The sequence below is a fragment of the Etheostoma spectabile genome, chromosome 18 (assembly GCF_008692095.1).
Source record: "Etheostoma spectabile isolate EspeVRDwgs_2016 chromosome 18, UIUC_Espe_1.0, whole genome shotgun sequence".
In the NCBI taxonomy this organism is placed as follows: Eukaryota; Metazoa; Chordata; class Actinopteri; order Perciformes; family Percidae; genus Etheostoma; species Etheostoma spectabile.
In genome coordinates, this window is record NC_045750.1 from 26,105,497 (window position 1) to 26,111,111 (window position 5,615).

A 5,615-nucleotide genomic window follows, 5' to 3' on the forward strand; every position below is an offset into this window, starting at 1 on the left:
CGTTGTTCGCTTTTTAACTTATTTGAATTGCTCTCAGTCTTACCTCTGTGTGGCGATGAAACCGTCCCGTCATCAGGACTGTCCAGGTCTTGCATCGAGGAGCAAATCTGTTATCCAGTTGCACACCAGGTTGTTGGGGGGGCAGTTGTTGCTTTATTTTCCCTTTGGCGACTGTACACGCTGGTTCACTACTAGGTAGAGGGTTTTGAAGAGGCGCTCTGCCCGGAAGATAATGCATGGGCCCGCCGGTCATATCACAAATCTCAGGCGCTGTGCCCCTGCCCGTTCAGTCGTCACAGGAGTACTCACCATTCCCAAGAGAATGATTTACTCTTAGGCTTCGCACTCACAGAGTTCCAGGTGGGAGGCCTGCCACTTGTTGATTGTTCCCGTTTCTACAGCACTCCTGTTCTTTTAGCTTGTTGGTGCGTGAATTTAGTGCAGGTCAGTTGGGTTATGCGATGCCGTCTTTGGTCCCCATGTTATGGGTCCATGGTAAGAAAGTGGTTGTCTTTCCACAAGATCCGTTAACTGTCCCCGTTCACTTCTGAAGGTAAACATGGTTTCCAGAAGTGCAATCTTCTGAAGAGGTTGTAGAGTCAGTCCGACGGAAAGGAGGCATCTTGCTGCTAATTAGCTTTAGCATACAGTCACTGTAGGACAGGCTTGAGCTATTGGTAGGCCCCACTCACGCAGGAAAAAGGTTATAAATGGCAATCGCCTACTGTGTCTACAAAAAGTATAGTCCAGTGTATTTATAAGATCAAGAGCCGCTTGCTCATAGTTCTCTCAGAGGGAAAGCAAGATTCATCAGCAAAATAGCAAGCAGGGGGGGGGGGGGACAGGATGCAAGCAGCACAAAGGTCCTGTCCGTAAGAACGGAAGCATAAGCACGTTGTAAAATTGGAAATAAATCTCACAAGCATGCAAATTACGAACATTATACATCCGTAACTATGTCACAAAAAAGATAGATGTTATTGCCATCAATTTACACTTTCAAAATAACAGAAACAAAAAAAGTGCTTCTGCAAAAGTTGGGTGCCCCCTCAGAGTTAAGGAACCTCTCTTGGCGTATCAAGCTTGGAAACGCTATCTGTAACCAGCCAAAAGATTTCTAATATTGTGCGGTCAAGAGATTGTAACGGCCAAGCAAGACCTCAGTTACGCCGGCCATCTTGGTGTAATCCCCTGTGGATTTGAGGTTGTTTAGGATCAGTATATCCCGTTTGTATAAGCATACCTCTCTTTAACTTGCAGCTGTTTCAACAGATGCATAAACGTTAGCGTCAAAAATTTGCTGAAATTTTTATGAATCCATTTTCTCGTCTACTCGTGAAAGTTTCCTGTGCACTGCTGCAACACAACCCCAAAGCTGATTGTTTTCCCCCCCATGTTTAACAGTGTGAATGAGGTTCTTTTCATTAAATTCTGTTGCCTTCGTTCTCCAAACATACCTTTGCCTCATGGTCACAAATACGGAAACAATGTATTCAGGGCATGCCACGCTTCCCCAAAACCTTGCGGAGTGAGATTTGGGGGGCAACCCCTATTTTGCCGCGTACAAGCATTTCTGTTGGGCTCTTTCAGCTCATTATATCTCAGGTTTAAAGTGGGCATTTTTATGATGTGGTGGGATGGGACTCTCCCTATGGGGTTCTGGGTGTATGCCCCCCAGAAAAAAATTTGAAAAATAAACCTTAATGGCACTTTCTGGAGAGTTTGTGCAAAAAAAATAGGAGAAATCAAGTCTTTGCAGTTGGTGCAAAACGTGTAGTACATGAGCCTTTGCATTGTGTAGTAATCAACAGGTTATTGCGGGCATTCAGCATTTCTATTATATACATTATTAAATCTTATGATATAAGAAACTGACCCGACAATGTCCAACATAATGAACCACATAACGAGACAGTAGCATATGTCAGCAACAGCTGAGAAGATTTGGGTCTCTGGGGAAAGGTCCAGGGGTCCCTGGTGTGGGGACCAGGGACCCAAAGTTAAATTATGTTGAGGATCACTAGCCCACTGAATTCTAAAGTTTGAGAACCACTGTTTGGCATAAATTCCTAATCCTTTAACCTTTGTGCCAAGGCTCAGTAATGTTTGGCCCTCATCCTCTGTGCCCACTTACTGGTTACTTTTTTTGGAAAATAAAGACTATTTGTTCATTTATAAAACATTGAATTAATTATTTACAGTTTACATTTAGAGATGCACAGAGGTTAGAAAGCACCTAGTGGCCCAAGTTGCAGTATCCTATATATAGTATAGTATAGCTCTGATGTGTTTTCATCAGATTCTTGCTCATGTTTACACTTTATGCACATTACAAAATATAATCCTCCCATCTGTTCCAAGATGTGGAGAGTTGTTGAATATAGTCTGCTGTGCATGTCATTGCTCCCTGATATGGTGGATCTCCCCCAGACCGTCGCATAGACGAGGCCCATTTGGTCTCTGGTCTCTGACAAAGTTTAAGGCGGCTGTACGCTGCGCATTATCGGAGGACTAGACGGATGCAACTTGTCACTGCCCACCCCAGAGCGAGTCCACTAACATGACTGAGTTGCTACGCTACCAGCCGCGCGCTCACCTTCTATTGTTACAGAGAGAGTGGACACGAGCGACGGACGGTCTGTAATACTCAGAGGCTCCTACCTGAAGCCGGAGAAATGATCCTGGGATGGCTCTGCAAAAATGTCTCAGTTTGTCGCACTTCGAAACAGAGACAGGGGACGCTCTTGAACCCCCTCACAGTCTCTGAAAAGCACACAGTCGATCATAATGGCTCAACAGCCAGATTCTATAGAGAAACTCATCTTTCAGAAATTTTGACCGACCGGGTTGACACTTCAGCGTGAGAAATCGGGGTTGGTGCGTGTGAGCGTGTGAAACCAGTCAAATGCGTGTGTCTCACGGCAATGCGTGAGAGTGGGCAGCCCTGATGTATTATAGGGGGAAAAACGTCTTAAGTCGGTCCGGACGAATTTCTAGAAGCTGTACCACAAACAAATTGAGTTAATATTTGTATGTTTTTATGATCATCCAACACTCTACACTACTATCCCCCAGCTCCACCACACTGCAGTTACCAGTAACCGAGTTAGAAATTAGGCATGAGTAACACATTTAAAAAAAATGTTTACATTTTTAAACGAATGAACTATAAACACAATGTTACAATGATTTGTTTATTTTCAGATTCAACCCAAAATGGAACAACAGATTTACACACTACGACTTTTCTACAACCAACAACATCGTGACAAGTAAGTACTCCACTTGATAGGAAGTCATCTGGACTAGAAGAGATTGGGTTTGTTTACAACATTAAGATTGGTAACAAAATGGCCACTACATTTGGATGGACTATGCCTTTCATATGTCCACTTGATGACCATGTTTTTTTCATTTTAAAACATGTTTTTCAGATTCAACACCTATTGCTACAACACATCCAACACCACCACAGCCATCGGCACCATCTCTGGATCACAGTACGTTTTCAAAAGATGGAGACGGAGCATTTCCATACTAGTTGTTATCACTTTGCATTTCTGTTTACACACACATAAGTATGATTTCTTTTTCTTTTTCAGACTCTACAACAGTTAATAACAACACCAACAACTGAACAAGTAAGTGCTTTGATATCAGTAGGGCTGGAACGTTTGGGCACCCCGTACAATTTTTTTATGTGCATGAGAAACAAGAAAAGTTGGAAATAAATCTCCAAAAGGCATCAAATTACAGATAAGACATCCGTATAATATGTCACAAAAAGTTAGATTTTATTGCCATCATTTACACTTTCAAAATAACAGAAAACAAAAAAATTGCGTCTGCAAAAGTTTGGGCCAGCCAAAAGATTTTCAATTATGTTGCGGCCAGGAGATTGTAAAGGCCATGGCAAGACCTTCAGTTTACGCCTCTTGCTGTAATCCCCTGTGGATTTTGAGGTGTGTTTAGGATCATTATCCATTTGTAGAAGCCATCTTCTCTTTAACTTCAGCTTTTTCACAGATGGCATCAAGTTAGCGTCCGAACTTTGCGAAATTTTATTGAATCCACTCTTCCTTCTACTCGTGAAATGTTCCCTGAGCCACTGGCTGATACACAACCCCAAGCTGATTGACCCCCCCCCATGCTTAACAGTTGACAGAGGTTCTTTTCATTAATTTCTGTGCCCTTTCTTCTCCAAACGTACCTTCTTCTCATCCGCGCCAAAAGTTCTCTTTAACCTCATCGGTCCACAGAACTTGTTCCCACAGAGCGTCAGGCTGTCTTTATGTTCATTGCAAACCTCAAACGCTGATTTTTGTGATGAGACGCAGAAGAGGTTTTCTTCTGATGACTCTTCTATGAAGACTGTCTGTACGAGGATCTCTGTTATAGTGGCTGGTGTAGACCAACTCCAGTGTCTGCAGGTCTTTCTGGAAGGATCGTACAGCCTAACATGGTCTGGACTTGCTTTTCTCCTAATCCTGCAGCTGTTCTGTCTGATATTTTTCTTGGTCTCCTATTCTTTACTTCCACTGGTTCCATGATGATGGCCATTTCTTATTTTTAACATTCTGAACAGAGGATATTGGCATCTGAAAACCCTTTGTCTATCTTCTCTGGCCTTTCCTGCTTGTGGAGCGTTGACTATTTTCAGTTCAGTTTTTCTAGACAACTGCTTAGAAAAGCCATGGTGCTGATGTTGGGGGGGGGGGTCAGATGGTCGTGAATTTAAAACCTTAGATTGAAATCACCCGGTCTTTCCAGCAATGACTGAGAACATCCACTACACTGTCAGGTCTCAGCTTTCCAAAGGGGGGGGGGGGTCATGCTAGAAACTCTGGCAGGGGGCCCAAACTTTTGCAGGCGCCTTTTTTTGTTTTCTGTTTGAAAGTCTAAATGATGGAATAAAATCTTACTTTTTCTGACATATTATACAATTGTCTAATCTGTCATTTGATGCTTTTGGAGTTTTCCATCTTTTTCTTGGCTTCTTTATTTATATTAATACAAATTTTTACCTGGGGTGGCCAAACTTTCGAACCCCACTGTATTTGGCCCCACCTGTTCCTGGTGTGTATTGGTGTTTAAAAGTCAAGACCAACAAATATAGAACATCTTTTTATAGGGAGATAAAACGTCTTATAGTCGGGTCAGGACAGAATTTCTAGAAGCTGTACCACAAAACAAATGACGATAATATTTGTATTGTTCTAGATTCAACACTTGACACTACTACACCCACAGCTCCACCAACAACTGCAGTTACCAGTAAGTGATTTAGAAATTAGGAATGAGTAACACATTTAAAAAAAGGTTATACATTTTTAAACGATAAATACTACATAACAATGTTGGAATGTTTTTTTTTAAGATTCAACACAAAATGGAACCACAGATTTACACACTACGACTTTTGAACCACCAACAACATTAGTGACAAGTAAGTACTCCAACTTGATAGGAAGTCATCTGGACTAGAAGAGATTGGGTTTGTGTTTCAAGCATTAAGATCTGGTAACAAAATGGCCACTACATTTGAATGGGACTATGCCTTTCATATTGTCATACTTATAACCATTTTTTCATTTTAAAACGTTGTTTTCAGATTC

At 41.9% G+C, this 5,615-nt stretch overlaps 1 protein-coding gene across 1 annotated transcript in view; it reads left to right on the plus strand.

The window, feature by feature from the left end:
* Window positions 1-5,223: 5,223 nt before the first annotated feature.
* The window catches only part of LOC116706586 (adhesion G-protein coupled receptor F1), a 17,187-nt gene continuing 16,795 nt past the window's right edge, over window positions 5,224-5,615 (plus strand). The window contains exon 1 of the mRNA XM_032543513.1: window positions 5,224-5,274. The gene's annotated coding sequence lies outside the window, so the exon portion shown is untranslated. The remainder of the gene's footprint in view (window positions 5,275-5,615) is intronic.